The sequence below is a fragment of the Euprymna scolopes genome, chromosome 12 (assembly GCF_053919585.1).
Source record: "Euprymna scolopes isolate OS-2025 chromosome 12, ASM5391958v1, whole genome shotgun sequence".
In the NCBI taxonomy this organism is placed as follows: Eukaryota; Metazoa; Mollusca; class Cephalopoda; order Sepiida; family Sepiolidae; genus Euprymna; species Euprymna scolopes.
This window is the reverse complement of record NC_136493.1, coordinates 14,992,663-15,017,815: the sequence shown is the minus strand read 5'-3', so window position 1 is coordinate 15,017,815 and position 25,153 is coordinate 14,992,663.

The window sequence follows — 25,153 nt, the reverse complement described above, 5'->3', positions numbered from 1 at the left end:
AGCTATGTCAAATTATTAACAAGACATTTTATTAAATGGGCCGTATAGGTGTGGCTTAATTAGTTCTGAAAAGAGTACTATTACAGCAAAAGGTAAAACTACACTCGAAATATCGAAAATGATAGGAACGTACTATCAAACTGTGAAAAACTTTGTCAATGAGCCTAAAAAGATACGTAAGAGAGCTGATAAAGGAAAATCAAGAGTTGGTTTACGTCGTTCTCTACTCCAAATAAAACGTAATGTTGTTAAGAACTCTGGGCAGACAAGTCGAGAAGTTTCGACTAAGCCGGATTAAAGAATGTCTCAAAAAGTACTCGATGTCGCCCGTTGAAATAAGTGTCAAATCTGTTAAGCCGTTACAAAGCCTCCATTAAAGCAATATCACATACAAAACCGAGGGAAATAGGCAGAGGACAACATGAAAACTGATTTTCCCAAAGTTTTGTTCACGGATGAAGTGCGTATCACCCTTGATGGCCCAGATGGCTGGTGCAAGAGATGGTCCTAGATGGACGACATCGTCATCAGCGTTGGTGATGGGATAATGATTTGGGCTGGGATTATCGGAGCAAGTTTAGTTGGCACATGGAGAGTCCCAGAAGGCGTGAAAATGGCGCCTAATGCTTTTCTGAAGGAGCAATTTGAAGCATGGCGGAAGAAGCAAGGATTTCCGTTAAAAAGAACCATTATTTCATGCCGGATAATGCTTCCTGGCATGCAGTAAACAAAAACAAAGAGTATTTGCAACAACTTGGGTTCTCGGTGCGACGGAAAATAGAGTAGACTGCAAATTCACCAGATTTGAACACAATTGAGACCCTTTGGAGTCTCATGAAGCGACGCCTCTATGCAAGTGGACGCCAATTTAAGAGAAAAGATGAGATGGAATAACTGTTGACGAAATCAAAAATGTTACTAATTCTGTGGAACAACGTCTTTAACAAGTCATTCATAAAAAAGATCTCATATACCCTACGAATTATGTCAACGTATACATTGCTATGTAGTTATTGTGTTCTAAGGGTTTTTACTAGTAATTTCATGTTTGAATATTATCTCAATAAACAAGGTATGGCTATATTGTGTATTTTTCTTAACCTCGTTAATAACTTGACACTCTGAAATCAGCAAATACGACCATTTTTGCCATAATTTCGCTAATACTGCTTTTAATACTTTTATTTTCGGACTGGAGTAGCTAGATAGTATCGTAAGCACTTTCTAAAAGTTTCATGTATTTTTAATCATTCATTCATTTTATTCATTAAATATTTAAAAAAATGTAAACTTAAGTTTTTCCCCTTTTTTTCTTTTTGGTGTTGATGGGTTCAGGCCTACCTGAGGAAGTCTCATTGACTGAAACAGATGGCTGTTTGTAGTTACCACATGTAATTTTTACCCTCAAATAAAATATATATATATATATATATATATATATATATATATATATATATATATACACATGCATATATATATATATATATATATATATATATTATGGGTCGTCCTTTGTTGAGACGAAGTAGGTCAATTCCACAGTCGGAATTCGTCGCGGTTTGTTTGATGTGTATTAGTTAATAGAATTGTTTGCGTGTGTGGGGCGTTTGCTGAGTTGGTAGGGTGGTTGCTTCGCGTGCAAGAGGTTCGGGTTTCAGATCCAGGGTTCGGGCATGTCTAACTGATGACGCCAAATGGGGGTGGAACTCGTGTCTTGGACATCCGGGTTGTTGAAAAATAATCTAATATTAGGTTGGTGAAAAATTAATGCGCTTTTTTACGATCGATTTCAAAAAACTATAAATCTTTTCATAATAATTACTCGAATTAAGAACTATGCCACCGACACATTTTGCCAATAGGAAACAAGCATAATTCATGTGTATTTAAGACCAGGAGTAAAGCTCAACCCAGAAGCTTGTCAAAACATGGAGCCTCTCCTAGACGAGAGCCATCCATTTCAATTGATGCCGGATAGGATATCAAAGCGTTGATGATGTAAAGATAGAAGCTTAGTTTTGGATGCATTAAAAGTAACCAGCCACCTCTTCCCCTACTGTACCACGCGCTCAAGATCAGAGGCGAGAGAGAATTAGAGAGAACTTTGTCATTTACGGCCTTTGATGTGTCGCCATAGATAGTCGTATCCTCAGCATAGATGTCAAAGAATTATTTAAGTATGAGTTTAGGGAGATCATTGATGTAGATCAGGAAGAGAGTTGGCGTCAAGGTGAACCCCTGAGAAACTCCAGCATTAATACTGATTTCTGCCCATCAACCACTACTCTTATGACCCTATCGGAGAGAAATGATTTAATAATTGAGAAAACATTTCCAGTGATACCGTAGACGGAACTCTTGTGAAGTAGGCCCCTATCTTGATAAGCTTGGCGACCTCACGCACAGATATTTGTATGTTGCATAGCGTGTTGCCTGTTAGAGGAAGAAATACTGGGAGTTGATGGCCTTCGTCGTATAGAGTAGAATTAGCTGAAAAGTTCTTGGCAAATATTTTAGCCTTGTCTGATGCTGCCGAGATGATCTCAGGTCCATTGCTAATGGTTGATATAGAACGCACGCTTCTGTTCAGGATCCTGTTTGCTATTTGCCAAAACTGTTGGGAACCATCCGTTGCTCAGCTACTTAGGATTTAACGGACTGAGCATATAATTATCTTGCATATTTTATTACTCTTTTACAGTGGTTCTGGCAGTCCTGAAAGCAGCTTTAGTCTCCGTACATCTATTGCGTTGGTAGCTATGGAAAAAGGGTTTTCTGTGCGCGATGGCAGCAGCATATTCTGGGGAGAATCATGGCTGGCTGTTAGGTGTTGTTGGAATTTTTGGATGGTATGGATCGGTCTATACCTAAGATTAACCATTCGGTCAGGTCTGATACTATAGAGGATACATCCTTTTTAAACATGGAATGCAGAGGTAGATCAGATATGAATGTACGGAAGCTATCCAACTCAACCATAGAGTATCGATATACAGTAGTATTGGAAATGTGGAAGCTTCGTTAGTCTTCATAGAATACACTGGCAAAATCGGGCCCGCATGCCTTTTCTTAATATATATATATATATATATATATATATATATATATATATATATATATATATACTAGCAAACGTACTAGTCGTTGACTGGGTTAAAAAAAAGCCTATAGAAAATGGACTGTGAATTATGTAAGTATGATAGGTTACGAAAAGGAAGGATTGTAAAGAGATAGCTTCGAATTTGGGGATATCAAAACCAAAGCAAAATATGATGAAAGTAAAAATAGAATATATTTTTTACACAGTGATCACCACTTATCAAGGCCCGGAAGCCACTCAGGGATAAGGGTTATTGCAAGAACATTACGTTAGTGTGGAGATTTGATGAAGTGTTTACTTAAGGAGGTGGTGTTCAGACGAGCACCTGCCTTGGAAATAAACCCCATAATTTATTATATCACACCTGTTCACACTGAAACACTTATCACAATATTCTGTGGATCTCTATTAAAAAACCTTGTTAAAATTTGTGACATATTTCCATTCTATGGAGGTCAGGAGCGAACGAACACCCCATAATTATACCATAGTTCTTCAAACTGAAACATAATTATCAAAGCATACTCAGATAGATATGAAAAGTCTTTATTAAAGTCTGTGCCTATTTCCATTCTATGGAGGGCAGACGCGAATGCAGACCCAACAATTTTATTCTACCATCCCTATTTAAGTCAAAACACACTTATCAATGTATTCTTATGTACATCTATATCAAAAACACTTGTAAACGTTTTTTTTTTTTACATTTTTTATTTCCATACTTTGTGGACCAGGCGCGGACGCAGACCCCACAATTTTTATGCACCACCGTTCTGCCAGATCAAACATCTCCATTCCTGTGTCTCGATACATCTATCATTATATGTAATCAGTTTTTTAACATAGCCAGCCATACAGCAACCTATTCGTGACCAGACACACACATACGCACACACCCACACATCCAACTTTATATTATATATATATATATATATATATATGTCTGACAAAACTCCAAGACGAAACAGCACGGGAAATCCTGTGTAGCTTGAATGCCATACATAATTTCACTATTCAATATCCAGCTCTACACATGTATTGAGCTTTGTTGAAGTAAATACTCACAACCGATACATAGTATATATCTCGTGCAATGTTATGTAGATACATGAAATACTAAGAAGAAAAGGAAGACTATATACATATGCATATAGGTAATTACATAATTAAGTATATATATATATATATATATACATATATATATATATTTAAAGTGATGGTTGTGTAGTTCCAACGAGAGAAAAAATGTATATTTAAAAGAGTGTAGCCATCAACAATTGTGTTTTTTTTAAGGTTTTCATCATATTTTTATTTTAAAATATTTTTATAACGCGTTTCGAGCTTAGGGTGTGCTCTCTTCAGATGTTTTCGTAAAAAGTTTTCTTTAAAATAGGAGTTTGTAGAGTTACCTCTGCTGATATTAAATATGTTTTTCAGAGTGATGCGTGTGTTCAGATATTCTGACTCCAACTGTAAGTGTTCAAAGTGTCCGGTCAAAGTTATTTTCAAAGAGTGTTTTTTAGTCCATATGGTGAAGGTTTTTATGGGTTTTTAAGGGTTCTTTTTAAAGACTTTCTTTCCCCATGTATAGCATACACTCACACACAATCACACACGCATACATATACATTCATGTACATGTACACATGCACACGCACACGTACGCAGGCACACACACATACACACACGTACATACATAGAAATATGTGTAGGAGCATACATATATACATACCCACCTACACACTCACACACGTACTTGCATACATCCACCGCTAACAATTATTTTTATATATAAAATAAAAAAAATAAAAATAATTGTTAGCGGTGGATGTATGCGAGTACGTGTGTGAGTATGTAGGTGGGTATGTATATATGTATGCTCCTACATATATTTCTATGTATGTACGTGTGTGTATGTGTGTGCCTGCGTACGTGTGCGTGTGCATGTGTACATGTACATGAATGTGTATTTTTGTTATTGTTGATGGCTACACTCTTTTAAATATATATATATATATATATATGTATATATATATATATATATATATATATATATATATATAAGAGAAAGAAAATTAAAACTGTAAGTTGAACTTTACAATCAAAATTTATTGTTCGACATAAAATACTCCAAAAAGCAATTTACAATGTCCTTATTCCGCGGACTTTCAAAGAATGGTGTTTTCATCATCCTTCTCATCAGAGGACATAAAGAAATCAGCAAATTATATATGTAGTAATACTAAAATTTGCTAGTTAAGGCATTAAGTGAAAACGTAATTTATTGTAGTTATAATTTGCCAAATAAAAAAGTGAAAACATGTTGGATATGTAAAAACAAATATATAAAAACCAGCAGAGCATAATATTCCAAAATAGTTTTTTAGATAGAATGGAGTCCAAAATAAGCCCAGCGTGACAATGCACATAATCAGATTAGAAAGCCCTCAAAACAGCTGATGTAATGAAAATTGTTATTTCCTGCAGTGCAGTAGCGCAAAGAGAAGTATGCCCCCCCAGTCAAATAGAAAACCAGTATGAGAACATTCATCATCGGCTTATTTACAAAACCGTATGAGAACCTTCATCATCGGCTTAATTACAAAAAGTGATTTCAATTTTACAGTAATTAAGTTCAGGCTAAGCAGGGAAAAATCAATCCATGAAATCTCGTATAAATCTGACTGGAAATTGTCTAGACAGAACGAAACAGATATTTCAATAAACTGTTAAATTCGATATCATTATTAAAAAACAATTGGAAGAGTGATGGTCATAAAGTTTGAAGTGCTGCAGAAAAGTCATGATAAAGATGACATAATAATAATAATAATAATAATAATAATAATAATATATATATATATATATATATATATATATATATATATATAAGAGAGAGAGATAAGACGCTGGTAGAATTCAGATGAAAAACCCTGATAGATATTACTTGAAGTATTACTTTCAAGGTGGTCCTAGCCAAAAAGGAAAATATTTAAGAATAGGGTAATATATAAGTGGTTAAATTTTTTATTCTGAAAAAAAAACAAAAAAAAACATATATACACATATATTCGATCATATATATATATATATATATATATATATATATATATATATGTATATATATATATATATATATATATATGGTAAAACTGGTAATTAGTAAAAACTTGAAAGAGTTCTCAATACAATTGCAGAGCAAATATGTTTTTATTTTTTATTACCGTTTTATCTGTTTGGCTACATATGTTTCGGATGTTTGACCATGTTTACGATCTGACAGTTTAGGAAGGCCTTGCAGAAGTTGTAGTTAGTCATTAGGCCTTTCAAAGGTGTCGGATCGTAAACATATATATATATATATATATATATATATATATATATATATATATATATATATAAGTGGGTGGTCACCAACAATGCGTATTTTTTAACATTATTTTATTATTCCGTGTCTTGGTTTTTCATTGAGAATTATGTTTAGATGATTGTAATAATGTTTTTAAATCATTGAAATCGTTTTTAACGCGTTTCAGACGTTCTGTGAAGCGTCCTCTTCAGAAATTATTTTAAAAATGTGTGGAGATTTTTTTTTACACGGTGGTCACCACTTATCAAGGCCCGGAAGCCACTCAGGGATAACAGTTATTGCAAGTGCAGTACGTTAGTGTGGAGATTTGAAAGTGTTTACTTAAGGGGGCGGTTCATTAGGAATTTGTTAACATTGGACTTGAAGACATCCAAGTTGTAGTCCGGTGGGAAGCAGGCAGACGGAACAGAGCTCCACAGGCGTGCAGTTCTAAGAAAGAAGCTTTGTTCATGGAATCCACGTTTTGATTTAGGCACAGATAAAGAGTGGGGGAAATTTTTCACAGTGGATTCAGCTAGACGGGTGTTTTTCGTGAAAGATTGGCGAGGGGGGACCGGAGATTGGAGTTCAGACGAGCACTTGCCATGGAAATAACGATAAAACAAGGATAGGCTCGCAACGTCTCTTCTGTGGGAGAGAGGTTGCAGGGTAGAGAAAAAGGCATCTCCTACTAAGCCACGAACTCGATTTGGGCATTTTCGTAGTTCATTTGAAATGTTACCAAAAAGTTAAACCGTGTAAATGTCTACTATTCATTGGAATGTTACAATTTTATCGGGGTGTGGTCACTCCTGTCTTGTGTTTCTCTCTCTCCCTCTCACTCTCTCTCTCTCTCTCTCTCTTTCTGCTTGTGTTTTTTTTCTTTTTCGTTTAGGGTAGGATGTGTGTCTGTTTTCTTTTATTGGTTTAAAGAATGTGTGTACTGTTTTATAGTATTATGAAGTTATTTGCTCCTCTATGAAGGTAACTGTGATCCAATGTCGTTACTGATGTGTATGTGTGAAGAGGGGGGCAGCTCTTATGAAATAAGGGTAGGGGTGCTTTCATTCTATTTTGATATTTATTTTTTGGATTCTTAGGTTTTAGTATTGTGATTTTTCGTTTCAGTCTTAAACTGTCCAGGTATTCTTTATATTATGTTTGTTTAGATAGAGGGGTGTATTTAAAAAAATGTATAGGGGATTTTTTAATGTTTCTATTTATTTGTCTCCCCATGTGGGTATGGCCAGACCCAGGATCGGTTCCTAGTGTGGGGAAGATCTCGTTCTCCAGAGGGGAGGGGCCAATTGGAAGGGTATAGGTATGGAGGGGGTGATGATAGAAGGGGTGATAGTTGTATATATATATATATATATATATATATATATATATATATATTATGGCTATGTAAAGACAAAATTTAAACCTGTTCGAAAACATACTTTATTTTAGATTGTGATATTTAAAATATTAATGAATGCGTCAGCTTACCGGTTTCTCAGCTCGCCCAAGAGAGCAAAAATCGAAGTTAATTACGTTTTAAAAAGAAAGGACGGGGCAATTAATCGGAGATGAAAATGTGGCGTATATATATATATATATATATATATATATATATATATATATATATGTACAAAAAGGGGGGATTAATTATTAAATAGAAACTAGATAAAGCCCTAAGAGACTCTCTTTTTGTTTGCAAAGAGAATGTCTCAGAGTCTTCATGTATATAGTTTCTAGAATTTTGAGATCGTTAAGAGAGTCCGACTTCCTAAGAATGGACAAAAATGTCCGCACTAAAATGTGATGTGCAAATACGATTATTTATAAGGTGCCCCGCAAATAATACATAGGTATATATAGTTCGATTAATAGTTAGATATATAGATATATTTAAAGTGTGGGGAGGTTAACCTTTTAATCATTTGAATGTTTTAATTGACGATTTGTAATGCACACGTGTTACAAGCATATATATTTATTTATTAGTTAATTCAGTAAATTGTTTAGAATATTAAATAGTTCGGTTAGATAGCATTGTTTCTTGACGGTTCATTTAAACTAGTAATTAAGCATGCTTTTATTCGTATGATTTGAATTGTTTATTATTTAAAAATTAATAAATTATATAACTATCTTCTTTTCTTTTACTTTTCAATATGCATTGTACACTTGTATATGTTATTTAAACGAACTGGCTATCGAAATATTCTCCATGTAAAAGAAAGTAAAGGCAAGTTTTATTTTTTATACACGTATATGAAATATGTCATATTTCAGGGCAAGATGTTAAAAATGTTGCTTTCAAAAAACCTTTAAAGCAAAGTACTATTTTCATGAACCAAAAAAAAACTGTTGAATAAAGAAATGAAAATCCCACGAAGAAAAACGAAATGCATTTTGGGATATGCACATGGATTGATGATTTCATATATGCGAGGTTATTTGGAAATGAACCTGTCAGGGGACATTAAAATAACACTTAAAAATAATGGTTTACTTTTTATTTCTTATCTTTTATTTATTTTTAGAAAATAAGTTATAGTGCTCTCGGGAATAAAGAAGCGAGCAGGTGCAGGGAAGATTGCAGAGGATGCTTGCAGCAATAAAACCGCCATTTTGTTTTTAATTTCAGAAATATTATATTAAGTGCTAAGAATTATGAAAAAAAAAACATTCGAAAGATAGAAAAACAAGGTTATTGGACGGTGTGAGTGATTGGATGACATTCCCGTAAGATTTTGTAGCAATTGCATACTTCTGATCAATTGATCAGAATTACATTCGATTTATTCGCAACTAGTTTACACACATATATAAAACTGAACGTAGCTCATATGTGGACTTGTTATCTCTTGTGGGTGTGTGCGAAGAGCAAAGCCATATATTCTTTTAACTGAAAAAAGTATTGTAGCACTAGAAAAGTGTCAGAAATAAAAACGTGAATAAACGGTTAGGTAGAATGGCTATATTATACAAAGACCTGAACACAGAAAAACGCTTTATTCTGCGTTGGTAATAATATCCTTATGCAATTATATTGCATGTTAACTGAAAAAGGGTTGTGTTACTTTGAAAAGTCCCTAAGAAAAATCGTTTAGATAGAATGCATATATTCAACCAAACCTTAAAACAAAGAAAGATTGTTGGTCTCCCCGACAGTTTTTTTGGATAGTGTTTAGAATCGCATGAGGTCGCGAAATTTTTCTACGAAAGTATAAATTTTTCGAGTGTTTATAATAGTTGCAAGAATACATAATAAGTGTATGGGTAAGTGCATCAAAAGTTTATACGTTACAAAGATGTGCTTTTTGGTGCTCCAATATATGTTTATCTAAATAATCACAACCGTTCACAACGCACTTTTTCCAGTGATGCACGAGAACCGAGCTTCGTAGTTGTAATCTGACGACCGGCCACGGTCTCCTATATTTTTAACAAACAAAGTTGAAGTAATAACCGACGGGACTGGTACCATTATTTCGGACGACGTTTTTTGGTCTAGAATTAATTTTTCTAAATAGCCATTTCAAATACTTGTCAGCTTTTACTAGAAATGAAATGGCGCATCACTGTTTCTGACGCGCATCAATCGCAATGTCTCTTTTTCCTGAGAGTCCTTCGCCGTCAAAATCTCCAATAGAAATCATAAATTCGCAGGTCTTGAATGCATAACTTCAGTGCTCATAACAATGTCATTTGCAATCTCCTATGATCCACGGCTCTGTCGGTGGGGCACTAGAATATGCCGACTGCCCCCCTGCAGAGGGTAAAAGTCCCTCAATGGGGGTCCTGGACATGACCTTAAACTATATCCAGTGGTGAGGCCCCAGCTTGCGGGCTTTGGTGAGTGTGGAGCAACCCTTTAATAACCATTGCTCCCAGATCCACTCTGACGCGGAGTAGTAGTACCTGTTAGGGTCCCAACTATGGGTTAAATAGAAACCAACGTGAAAACAACAAATATATTCTATTAATTTTTTTTCTTCCAAACCTTTGGATTCGGCATTAAATAACCCGAAAAGGGTTGATATGCCGTAAAACAACCACCCAACCAACCAACCTATGATCCACACAAATGGAATGCAAAATACAGGTTGTTACTTTAAGAACACTTCTCGTATGTAAAATCACATGAAGATTCTTAGTTTTGCAGCTACTTCATAAGTGTATAAAAGTACAATGATTGGTTATTAGTTGTAAGTGAACGTTACACATACACATGTAAAAATAACTAATATATATATATATATATATATATATATATATATATATATATATATATATATATATATGTTTAGAAAAAAGACCGAGAAGAAAAGGAAAATGGATAGCGACTAAACAATACATGTACGGCAATAGAAAAAAACAGAGTCAATTGACATGTTTCGCCCTCACTCATCAAAATTGGAATCGAAGGATCTATTTTTTGTTGTTGTTTTTTTTGTTAATTTATTTTATTGTTTTTTGTTATTATCTTGTTTTATTTTTTTCCTTAATGATAAAATCTAAAAAAAAAAGAAGCGAGAGCAAGAGCAATCGTTTGAGGCCTTTGTTTTTGCTTTTTTTTTTCGATTTCCCTACTTTTATTTTTTAGTCGCAATCCATTTTCCTTTTCGCCTCGGTCTGTTTTTTAAATATAAAATGAATTCCGAAGGAATAAATCTTCCCTTCATGATTGACTTAATAAAGTTTTGTACCACCAAGAAAATCATGAAATATTTCAAGACACGGTACAACCCAAGTGTAATTAAAAAATTAAACAAAATCATTTTAATTAAAAGTAAAATAAGATCAACGCAAGAACAAAAACATTCTTACGTTCTTGCGTAAATGATAATGTATGTTCCTCGTTTATTTTATCTAAGATAAAAAAACAAGATTACATCCTGGGCATACGATTGAAAAAGCGTTTATTCTGAATCATTCGGATAAATTATCATTTAATCTGGAACGATTCAGGCGTAGATGCATGCAATTATGAAGGGAAACAGTGAGCATATTATCTTTTTGCGATAAAGTTATCAAAGAAACGAAGCTGTACATAATTACAACTTGAATTTGACAATAAATTAAAACATCTAATAAAGAAGAAATATGGTTGCTTTACCAACGCAAATGTAGGTGGTAACGTGTGTAATCTTTCTTCTTGGAAACTGTCCCCAGTTGAACTTCTCGTACTCGATCATGGGTTGGAATTTTGCATTCCACCAAGTAATACAAAACGAGAAGAAATATTTTCTGAGTTTGAAGTTTTAGGCTCTCAGATAAACTTCAACCGGTTTCCGTGAATAAATTAAGGGGATTAAACTCAAGTTTAAACAACCTTGCCCACAGTTACGCTAGTACACTAGTATCCCATTCAGAGTTTAAATGGCATAATGAACAGCTTCACGTCATTAAAACTCTACGTTAAAATAGATCCCTCGTGATAACTAGACTCGATAAAGGGTCTGGGGTAGTCATAATGAATAACGAGGAATACGTCAACAAAATGTCACTTATATTAAGCGATAGTAACAAATTTGTTAAATTAGGCCCTGTTGACGCCCATGATTCTGGAATCTAAATTCCAGAAAAAATTAGTTAAATGGGTAAAAAGTAATTTACTTTCTTCTGAGGTAACTATTGAGATTAGACCCTCGGACTCAATCTTTCCAAGATTATATGGCCTACCCAAAACACACAAGGAGGATATTCCCTTAAGGACCATTATATATATGGTAGGGTCGTCACAACAGAAGGTTGCAAAATGGATCTTCAATATTCTTCACCCAGTATCAAATTATTATAGTAAATACTGTTTGAAAGATTTATTTCATTTCGCTGACTACATGCAAAAATCAACAAGTACAAAACAATTTATGTGTTCGTATGATATCAGCAATTCAATTATTTGCGTCCCAGTTTTAGAAACGATAGATATTTGTGCTGACTTTTTATATCGCAACCAAAGTCCAACACCTTCCGTTCCTGAACACGTTTGTGCTGAACTAATTAAATATACAGTTAAATCAGTTGAATTTAGCTTTAATGGTGTAATGTACAGGCAAATTGATGGTGTGTCGATGGGCCCCGTGTTGGAACCCACATTGGCCAACATTTTTGTAGTATGCCATGAGGAAAATTTAATGTCCGAACCCATAAAACCATTTGTCTATTTAGATATGTAGACGATATGTTTTGCCTATTTTATAGTAGTTCGGAGGCAAACGAATTTTTCTCGTTACTAAACAGTATACATCGTGCGTTAAAGTATATGAAAGTGAAGATAATTCCGCCCAGGCGTTTCTCGATGTTTTGGTAACGAAAATTCCATCTAGTTACTTTACATCGATTTATCGCAAACCAACATTAACTGGGATGTATATACGCTGGGATTCATTCTGCCCTAACAAGCGCAAATATAATTTAATTTGGACATTTATACATCGTGCCCTTATGCTATCCAGAAAAAATTGGATGAGGAATTAAATACAATTACAGATACTTTTTTCCAATAATGGGTATCCTTTAGATGTAATTGAAGCCACCATTAAAAGGAAAAGAGCAGATTTATTTACGAACAAACCCCTATATAGTGGATAAATGTCCGGTTTATATTCGATTGCCGTGGTTGGGGAAAGTAAGTGAAAAATACACCAAACAAATTAGTTCAACTGTTCAATGGTGGTATTTTGCTTAAAATGTGCGTGTTGTATATAATACAAAACCATTAATGGCTTCCAATAAAAAAGATGTTCTATCCCCCATCATATTAGTAATGCCATTTATTCATTTAAATGTGGTTGCGGTGCCGACTACGTAGATCGAACGTTTTTAAAATTAGCAAGTCGCATACAACAACATGTACCGAGCAAAATCAAGAATGGAACCTTCCTACTTACCGACGCTGTAAACAACGCATATGGATCCGCTATAAATTAACACTTTATTAAATACTAAGATTGTACAGCACACTTCAGCATCGACTCTTTCTCCGTATTGAGTCGAGCTCACCTCGTATATCATCTAAAATAGTGGAGCAGCTTAATGTGATTTTTTGCAAGAATCGTTCATTTGGTGATACAAGCATGAAATTTGGCATGCATAGTCTCTGTAAGTTACTTTTTCAGAAAAAAGTGCTGGCCATCAAAAATTCCAATATGGCGACCATTTTTTCAAGATGGCCGCCAGCAAACCACAAATTTCCATAAACGTTCATTTTTTCCAACTTTTATGCCTAAAAAGGACTGCTAATGCAAGGATGACAAAGTGGATAACCTGTTTTTGCCTATAAAATTCCCCCAAAAGGCTTACACACCATGCTAGCCATCCTGAAGAAATCAGGTGTTCTTAATTCCGTTACCTTCCTCACTCCACACAAGCCCCTGAATCAACCCACTGAGAAATTGTAACCAAAGCGGCACATCTCACGAGGATCAAATTAAGTATCACCGTTTTTTCCACAGAAGGAGAATTTTGCAGAATATTATGACGAGAGTGTATGTCGCTCACTACCAGGGCACACTGGTGACAGACACTGCTGTGGAACTCAGCATGGGATTCAATATCAGCTAAACTCCAGTTTAGTATCCCAAATGCTATCTAGCCAGCCCATAAGGTTGGATAGCCGAACCTGGATTGACAGGATGTGCCAGCGCGGGAGAGCCGAGCCAAGGATGACAGGGGCTTTATTGTTATCCGGATGGTATACAGATCGCACGGGATTTAAATGATATTGGATGAACGATCGGGTTAGGTGTAGGGCAGCAGCATGAACCTAACTGTATCCCATACATCAAAGTGAGCAAAGGTTGTAAGGTGGTAAAAGGATAAACCCTCGGCCTACACCACTTCAACAACTCTTACGATGGATGCCAAAACTAGACAGCAAACTGACTGGAGTAAATGCTGCCTTTGTCAGGTTGACAAAAGAGATGAAACTCTAATTTCACCTCTTAGCTCATTCCAGAGAAAACAGGACTATGCTGGATATGCGAAAATTGCAAAAAAAATGTGCTTTTGTTTTATGCCCTTAATGATATGCCAATACCCTTTAATCCAGCACGGTTAGATGAAGGAGAAGGCATAGAAGCCACACTGATACGAAATAAAGCAAAATATCACCAAAGCTTCCGACTATTGTTCAATAACACAAGGCTGTCAAGAGGACAGAAAAGGAAAATAACCTCCAGTACATCAGGCACATAAGAGAACCGTGAGAAGAGACAAAGGACCTCAGACCCTCCAGAGGTACAGTGCTTCTTATGTGAAGAAGAGGATGAACTATCAAATTTATGACAGGCAATGGCCATGCAGCTGAATGAAAGGCTTAATCTGTGTGCCCGGACCCTAAACAATGGAAAGCTCCTAGCAAAGTTAAGTGCCGGTGATGTTGTTGCCCAAGAGCTGAAGTATCACCCTCGATGCTTGGCACAGTTATACAACTCAGAGCGAGCACATCTTAATGCCATGAAGCAAGAGGAGAATGACAGCGGTCAAGGGAAAGACGTTTACCCCCTAGCGTTTTCAGAGCGTGTGATCTACATCATGGATAGCATGGTTACCGGTACAGAACAACACCAGTGATATTTCGACTTGCTGATCTAGCCTCACTTTACAAGCGTCGGCTGCAACAACTAGGTGTGGAATCTCCAGAGGTCAATTCTACCAGATTAAAAGAGCAGTTACTCTCTAGGATCTCTCTAGGATCCCTGAGCTTGAAGCACATAAGAAAGGGCGAGATGTCCTTCTTGCATTCAGAAAAGATGTAAGCACCATTCTATCTGATGCTAGCAAGTACAGTGAAGCCATTCATCTGGCTAAAGCTGCTGATATCATCCGAAAAGAGATGCTGGCTCACAAGACAAAATTCAGCCAGGCATTTCAAGAAGGGTTTGGAGAGGAAACCGTTCCCCAGGCACTTCTTCAGTTTGTTTTCAGCATTGAGCATGGGGTGGACATAAGGTCCAATCTGAATCATGGTATTGTGCAGTCAGATGTGGCCATTGCTCAACTACTGCAGTTCCACTGTTACTCAAAGTACAGGGAAGGTTCGAAATATCAAAGACATGCCAAAGACCGTGAAACACCATTTGCTGTTTATGTTGGAATGAAAGTTTTTGCAAAGACAAGAAAGAGACAACTGATCGACAAGCTGCAGAGTTTTGGAAATATCAGGACAGTTGGGTGAGACTGTTGTAAAGCAATATGTGGAAGATGATGTCGTGTGTCCACCAAATTTGAGGAAAGGGCTGTTCACAACATCTGCTGTAGATAACATAGATCACAACCCAACAGCTACAACATCAAGCACATCTTTCCATGGTACAAGTATTTCAATGTTCCAGCACCCAAGTTCAGATAATGTAGAAGAAGCACGCATCTTGGCCAATGTTGCAGAAGGTCGGACGAAGAAGGTCCCGGATCTTCCAGAGTCGTATACAGATATTCCACCAGCCTTCTTCCGTAAGAAGAATCCAGGACCAAGCATCCGTGATGACTTTTCACTTCCAGATCCCAGTCTTTTCCAAGAGGAGGTCAAGCTTGAAAATGAATGGTTGGAAAAGGTCCATAATACCACTAATGTAGATGGTTCACCAAATGTAACATGGTCTGTCCATCATGCAAGCAACCAAAGAGCAGAATTTGTGACTAGTATAAATGCTTTGCTGCCCCTTCTGCGAGATCAAGCACACAGTGTTGCCACCATAAAGCATGCTATGGACAAAATCAAGGAAACTGTGTCATTCCTCAACCCAGGAAAAACACCCATTATAACAGTAGACCAGCCACTCTATGCACTGGCGAAACAGATACAGTGGCATTGGCCATACATATATGGGGAGGACAAGTTTGTAATAATGTTTGGTGGACTACATATTGAAATGACAGCCTTTAAATCAATAGGGTCAATGTTAGAGGGCAGCGGATGGACTGGTGCACTTGTTGAGTCAGAAATAGCATCTTCAGGCTCTGCAGATTCATTTCTATCAGTTACAAATGTTACAAAGACTCGCCATACGCCTCAGGTTACAGCAAGCAGTTTATTCAAGCTATTGAAGAAGGTTACAGTGCATATCTTGTTGAACAGGAAGACAGTGATGAGAAAACTGTCACCTTTGAAGAGTGGTGTGGCTTCCGAAGTAAAGAGAGTCCTCTATTTCAGTTTTGATTCTTGATTCTGAACATGGAGCTGACCATTCTGACACTGATACGTGCTTTTAGAGAGGGAAATTTCGCATTGTATCGTGAATCTCTGGCAGAACTGATACCCTATTTCTTCGCAAATAACAGTGTTAATTACGCACGATGGCTTCCAGTCTATCTTCGAGATATGATGAGCTTAGAGAGGCAACACCCAGAGGTTGCACATCAATTCCAAAATGGAAACTTTGTAGTTCACAAATCTGACAGGCATTTCTCATCAGTCGCCATTGACCAAGCCCACGAACAAAATAATGCTAGCATCAAAGAAGATGGTGGAGCTATTGGGCTGACAGAAGATCCAGCAGCTCTTCGAAGATGGATGTTGGCTGGGCCAGAAATAAGGAAGTTGGTGGCCGACTATGAAACAGCATCAGGGAGTAAGGATGTGAAGAGTGACACTCGTCACCATGAACAATCACCTGCAGCTCAGAAGACATTCCTTGAGAAGATTCAAAGGCCCACCATGGTCCTAGAGGAAATGAGCAATCCATTCACTGAGGTGACAGGAGATCTGCTGACCCTTGACACAAAGGACATAGCAGAATCATCTGCGGCTGAACGTGTTGCTACACATCTTCAGAAGGGGAAAGAACAGTTCAAAACGTTTATGGAAAAACTTAACGACGGTCAATATTTCTACCAGTCCATCAAGAAGAACAGCATAGATTTCTTCAAAACAGGGACTGGCCAAAACAAACAATCTGAGAAGAAACTGCTAAAGGAGGATTGCCACCTGTTTTCCCGCCTTTTCATCTCTTGCCAAACTAGAGGTTGTGATATACAGGAATTTTTCAAGCAGGAGAACCAGTCGTTTCCCCCTCTCTCATCAATAATGGTAACCTACGTCCAAGTACCAAGTCAGATCTTGTCGAAATTCTCCAAGGGCAAGTCCAGCTTCTAGAGTCCAAGCCAGAATGTACTGATTGTTGATGGGGCTTCACTGGTGAATGCTGTTCCACCAAAAACACCAAAGACATTTGAGGAATATGCCCAAAACGATATTCTTCCCTTGGTGCAGAACTACAGCTACATTCACAAGAGAACAGATATCATTTTTGATGTATACCATAAGACCAACCTTAAGTCAGAAGCTAGATCTAAACGTGAAAAGGCCATCAGGAGGAGAGTTACCGCAAAGAGCAAACCGCCTACAAACTGGAAGAGCTTCCTTCGAGACAGCACTAACAAATCAGAACTCTTCCACTTCCTTGCCGATGCCATAGCTGAAATGACCACAAGCAATGCAGTCCTTGTGACTAGGGAGGAACTCGTCCTTACCAGTGCCAATTACACCAACTTCAGCTTAGAAGAATTGGCAGCCTATAAGCATGAGGAGGCCGACACACGGATATTCTTACATGCTTGGCATGCAGCTAAGGCGGGCTACAAGTCTGTACTGGTTGATGCAAATGACACAGACATTGTAGTAATTGCCATATCGATGATGCCTTCTCTCACAGCAATTGGTCTTCAGGAAATGTGGGTGAGATTCGGCAAGGAGGGAACACACCAGGTGGATTCCTATACATGACCTGGTGTCCAATCTAGGACCAGAGAAATCCAAGGGAATGTTGTTCTTCCATGCCTTCACAGGGTGTGATGTTGTATCTTCTTTCAATGGCAAGGGAAAAAAGACAGCCTTGCAGACATGGAATGTATTTAATGAAGTCTCAGCCACATTTGCAAAACTCAGTCTCAGCCCATCTGAAATTGAGGAGTCTGATCTACAAGTATTGGGGAAATATGTAATTCTCATGTATGATAGGTCCAGTGCAACCTCATCAGTAGATGACGCAAGACTTGATCTCTTTGCACGGAAGCAAATGTCATATGACTTAATCCCACCAACTCAAAATGCACTCAAGGAACATGCCAAAAGAGCTGCCTATCAAGCAGGTCATGTTTGGGGACACAGTGTCATACTTGATCCAGAACTTCAGTGTCCTTCAAAGTGGGGATGGTCAAAAGAAGATGACTCTTGGAAAATTGTGTGGACTTCACTGGAACCGATTTCAAAATGCTGCAGTGAACTGACAAAATGTGGATGCAAGACTGACCGTGGTGGAAGGTGCAAATGTAAAAAGACTGGGTTGCATTGTACTAAACTTTGCAGTTGCCCTTGTCAAGCTTCTACAGGAACACTAGAACACGGAACGAGCTTAAAGTGAGTAACATTATGACAACAAAACCAACTAAAGCTCGATAAACGCACTGTATTATGCAATAATATGCTGAAATTTTTCAAAATTTGGACTCCTATGGCGGCCATCTTAGAAAATGGCATCCATATTTGAATTTCAGGTGGCCAACATTTTTTCTTAAAATCTACTATCCAGCTAATATTTATGCCAAATTTCATGCTTGTATTATCAAATGAACGATTGTTTGGGAAATCTGCTCCACTAAAAGTCTTGGCGACTGTTCACGTTCGCCTTTGTAAGTAATAGGACTGCTTGTTGGGTTTCACCCTGATCAGCCTCAAAAATTTATCCCAATACGATTGCTCTTGCTCCCGTCTCTTTTTTCAGATTTTATGATTAAGGAAAACAAATTACTAAAAAGTAAATCCCTCGATTCCAATTTTGATGAGTGAGGGCGAAACATGTCAATTGACTCTTTTTTTTCTATTTCCCTACTTTTATTGTTTAGTCGCTATCAATTTTCCTTTCCTCCTCGGTCTTTTTTTTAATATAAAATGAATTCCGGAGGAATACGTCTTCCAATCATTATTGTCTTAATAAAGTTTTGTACCCCCTAGAAAATCAGGCAATATATATATATATATATATATATATATATATATATATATATATATATATATATATATATATATATATATATGTACTAGCAGACGTATCCATCGTTGCCTGGGTTCAAAATCAGCCTATAGAAAATGGACTGTGATTGATGAAAGTATGATAGGTTAGGTAAAGTAGGGACGTGTAAAGAGATAGGTTTTTATACTAAAAAAATATGATGAAAGTAAAGATAATTTTCACGCAAATTATATTTTTTATAACAACTTTGTTTCCATTCGTAACCAAGGGAGACCAACAAAATGATGTTTCCTTACAAAGAGAAAATGTTATATATATATAATAATATAAATATACAAGAAATAAATGTTACTATAGTCAATAAAAGTTACTTTTATGGTGGAAAAGTTCATTGGTTTGTATTTTTAAGTAGTTTCTAAAAAAAATGTTTTTTTTTAATTCACGAACCGGTTTAAAAAAATCAAAGTGGCAGCGACTTTGAAAAGGAGAGACCCGTTTTCAATTTGAATGAGGGGCATTTGTGCATTCTGTGTGTATAATTTAAGAGATTCCTTCAACGTAAGAAATATTTATAAACATCGTTTAATATTTTCCGTTATTTTGTGCTCGAGGAATATTAGATTATGGCATGTGTAGTTTATATCAAAATTCATTTAAGTAATTATCGCATCAAATTTCGTTTTAATTTCGGTTCGCTGAAATTATTTCAAGTAAAGAACATTAAAAAATATTTCATAACAAAAGAAAAACATGAAGTGATTCTTTATTGGCTATGGTAACATTTATTTCTTGTATATTTATTTTTTCGGGTAGTCGTTTGTTGGCTTTTCTACTAGACACTCTTACTAAATAATATCGACTTAATGTCGAAAAACAAAGAAACAAAAAAGTTTGGAAAAATAATGAAGCTTTACTTATGTAGTAAAATAATCCAAAACAGCAAAATTGGATATTAAAAAAAGTAAACACGTAATTACTTTAATTTCTTAAACAAAGAATCGATATAAATATGAATAAGAAGAAGATGGCGCCCTTTTCAAGCAGAGCATCTTCGATTCGGTTTTACAGTATTTAACGGTGTAGTATTGCGCCGTCGGATTCAGGGTTGTACTAATGTAATGTAAAGTACACACAGAAATGATTGTAATCAACTGAATTCCTTCTAGTACACTGACAAAAAAGCTTAAACAGATATATAAATAAGAATGCAAAGGTTATGTAAGTGTTTTTAAAAAGACAAGTAATCACGTGAGCAGGATTTGTTTCCTTCTTTTGACACGATAACAAGTAACGTCCTTATTTTTTTATTATTTATCTATTTTCGAAAGAGTGCAACGTGCAAGTGAAAAAGGAAAAGAAACAGAGCTATGCAAAATTTGTGTCGAGAATTGTCTAAAGTTCTTACTTTTTTGGGCCTTTCACTTTAATAAGAACGTGGATTTACGATATGATTCAACTCAAAAAAATAAATGAAACTAACGTGAATAAGGATTAAGGTGGAGGTGTTATTGTGGACCCTCACCCCTTTTGAAAAAAAACCTTGTTAAACTTTGTGACATATTTACATTCTATGGAGGTCAGGCGCGAACGAACACCCAATAATTTTATTATACCATATTTCGTCAAACCGAAACATGATTATGAAAATATACTTACGCAAATAGATATGAAAAGTCTTTGTTAAAGTTTGTGCCATATTTCCATGAAGTACAGGCGCGAACGCAAACCCCACAATTTTATTATACCATTCCTGTTTAAGTTGAAACGTACTTATCAAAGTATTTTTATGTACATCTATATCAAAAACACTTGTAAACGTTTTTTTTTTTTCATTTTTATTTCCATACTTTGGGGGCAAGCCGCGAACGCAGACTCCACAATTTCTATGAACCATCGTTCTGCCAGATAAAACATACCCATTCCTGATCCTAGATACATCTTCTATCATTATATGCAATAAGTTTTTTTTTTTAAATAGTCAACCATATAGGAGCCTATTCGTGACCCCCCACACACACACGCAACCACGCACACACATACACACACAGAGGCACGCACACACTGACGTTCAGCTGTATATTATAGAAGATACATCGTCGATTGGAGAACTGTGATACAAGTATAAATTTTGCACATTAGAATTGAGCCAATCACATCTACAAAGATTTTTATGTTACCCACGAACCGTAACATCGTGTCACACACACTTCAGATGTTATAATTCGTTGCGGAAAACATGTGCTTGACATGTAAGTTCAGGAAGTCACCTCGAAGCAGGTTACGTAGATTACCTCTTTCTCGCTTACCCGTCAAACGATTTTAATCGGGGGAACAGGGAATTAAACGCGACCGCAGAGACCAAGCTGGAAATTTATACGATTATATATATATATATATATATATATATATATATATATAACGGGGGTTAGATCTGTACTCTGAGCAGAGTGTATTTTATTGATGTAGTAAAATTACAAATTTAATTAAAATACAATAAAAGTAGAGTGTTCGTTGTAATTCAGATATATAATGAGCTACTTTAATATTTAGTAATGTGATTGATGATTTAAAATTCAGATTAAAATTAACAATTTAAAATCTGTTTCATAAGAAGGAACAACAACAAAGTCAATAATTTGTACGATCGTTTCGGAAACGATGTTTTTATTGTGATAGACATTAAGCCCGGACAATAATTTTGACATATTTTTTTAAACAAAGTCTCCTCATCAGCAATTTTTTTTTTCATATGCAAAACACACCATAAATAAACCTAGCATTTTAAAGTAAGATATATGTATCTTTTAATTGTTCGCCTTTTGAAAACCGTAATCATCGTCAAAGCATTCATTTGAATGTTGATTGTAGCTTATAAATGTACGAACATTTCAAAAGGCTAACAATTAAAAGATCGTACAAACTATTGACTTCGTTGTTGTTCCTTCTTATGAAACAGATTTTTAATTTTTAATTCTAATTTGAATATTAAATTATCAATCACCTTACTAAATATATATATATATATATATATATATATATATATATATATATATATATATATATATATATATATATATTAAAGCAAGTTTGATTGAACACGACAGAGTTATTTTTTCCGATATTTCTGGATATCTTTTCTAATTGCCTAGCGGTATTTTTAATTTCAGCGGACTGTTTATATAAAATGGCGTCCAATAGTTGTTGGTCGGCAATATTCTTCACAAGCGCTTTCTATCGTTGCATCCGATTATCAGGAGTGATATTGTTGTTTTCTTTTTATTTACCTTTGAGGCGTGGTGTATATAAATTCATATATATATATATATATATATATATATATATATATATATATATATATATATATATATATATATTAAAATTGGCTATAAAGATGGGTGCAGGAGGGTTGCGTTCCAATTATTTTAATTCTATTTATTTTTTTTTAAATTTCAACTTTCCTATTTTATACTTTATTTGTTCAATTCTCGTTAGTTATTAAATACTGTAACCCGGTGTTAAATGAGATCCGGCTTAAAAAGGGCTTGAGAAGAAAATGGGCGAACAAACAACGTTTTGGCTCCATTTTATATACTATGCCTGCTGAAATTAAAATGACCGCTTAGCAAATTGAAAGGATGTTCAGAAAGATCGGAAAAAAGAATAACTCTATACTAGTATTCAATCAGGCTTGCTTTATATATATACATATATATATATATATATATATATATATATATAATATCTAACTCCTTCATTTACTCACATAAAATTAATATACGAAAGTATAGATTAATGCGTGAACTTAAAGTATTTATTCAAAAGTACTCAATATGTAGCTAGAGCTAGTTAGTAATTTATAAAATATATATGGCGATTAAGCTACACTGAATATTCGGCGTTTTATCCACTATAGGATTCGTCAGGCTTATGCGCAAATTCTGTGGTTGTTTCTCGTTTTTATATATGTTGAAGATTTTAGTTAGCCAATCAGCTTTCTAGTATCCACCGCGCCCCTTACTATCAGCCAATGGGAATGCATTTTATCGAACAAAGGATCTGTTTTAGAACTAGGTTAGTGGTTTAAGGCAGACGATTTTCCTCAGTTCTGCTCAATTTTAAAGCTAACAAAAACAATAGAAAACAAACAAATAAATTAATTAAATAAACATGAATATACATAAACGACTATATATATATATATGTATGTGTGCATGTATGTGTGTACACATATGTATATTTATATATAAAAAAATCAGCAGAAATGAGGAAAATCCTCTACCTTAAACCACTAACCTAATTCTAAAGCAGATCCTTTGTTCGATAAAATGCATTCCCATTGGCTGATAGGAAGGGGCGCGGTGGATACTAGAAAGCTGATGGCTAACAATGGTTATGTTTGTTCTCATCCAGAGTTCCCCATTTTGGGAAACCTTATTTTCACCACATTAAAACCGATCTTGTGTCTAACTCTGTCCTCCTGGGAAGACAAATAAATAGGAATATGACTGGGTTTTCAACAATCTGATAATGACTTGCGCTTGACTTTAGTTGAAAGTGTGGTAGTTTGTGTTTCCAACACTCTATCGCTCAGAAACAATTGATTCTTATGGACAAACGAGATTACCAAGCGTGACACTAGATTCAGGTGTTGTCTCAAACACATACGGCGCGTCGCATTCCACAAATGGTAATCAATTTGGTATTGTTTCTTAACTTCGGGGGTAATTATGGGACAAAATTATATATATATATATATATATATATATATATATATATATATATATATATATATCGTTTATGAAGGAAAGTAAACCCTTATTCTTCACTAAATCGTCAAAACAAACGTTAGGACTAAATGAATGTATTGTGTCTAGTAAAAGCTACCGTATTTTCTTTAAAACTCACGTCATCTATATATTGAAAAAAAAGAGGGAATTATTTGAAATTCAGGCACTAATGTTATAATGTTTTTTTTCATATGTTTATAGCAAATCATCCTAAATTTATTTAGAAAAAAAGTAAATAAAATAATTGATGCAAAAACTACTATTTAAATATCTTGATGTGTTACCCATCGATACAAAAATCAGGATAAATGGTATTTTTATCATTTAAACATTCTATTAAAAAAATAAATCAAGTGTTATGTTATTCTGCTTTTCATGCGATAAAATTAAGATTTTTATCTTGTTGAAAAAAAAAAGGTTGCTCAAGAACGATGGATTTTAATAGATTTTTATTCGTTTAAAAACAAACAACTTATTTTATTTGCATTTTCTGACCGTGGTTAATTTATGCCACTCACCACTTAATGGTATCTGTATTTTCTACTATTACGGAAATGTGACAGGCTTTTAATCAAATTATCAATTCTGGATTTTGTCTGCAAAAGTGAACCTTGAGAAAGTGTTGTTTTTTGGTCTAAGTAGCAGGTAAAGGCGAATCAACGGATAAGCAGTTAGCTTTTTCAGTTTCCCTAACCCACTATCATAGTAATCGGATAGTTGGGGATTTGCGCTATTAGTCATCAGATTGAAAACATATTTTACAGAAAGCACGAATTTCTAGTTTTTCTTACATAATATGTTTTTTTATTCATTTCGGTGTGCCTTCTCTTAGGCATAGCTATTTCAATCTTACAATAAGTAATAGTTCCTTCAAATTCTTGTCTATTAAAAAAACCGCCCGTTCAGGTTTGACAGACTATGAATACCTCTTGTAAGGGTGGTTGATCGT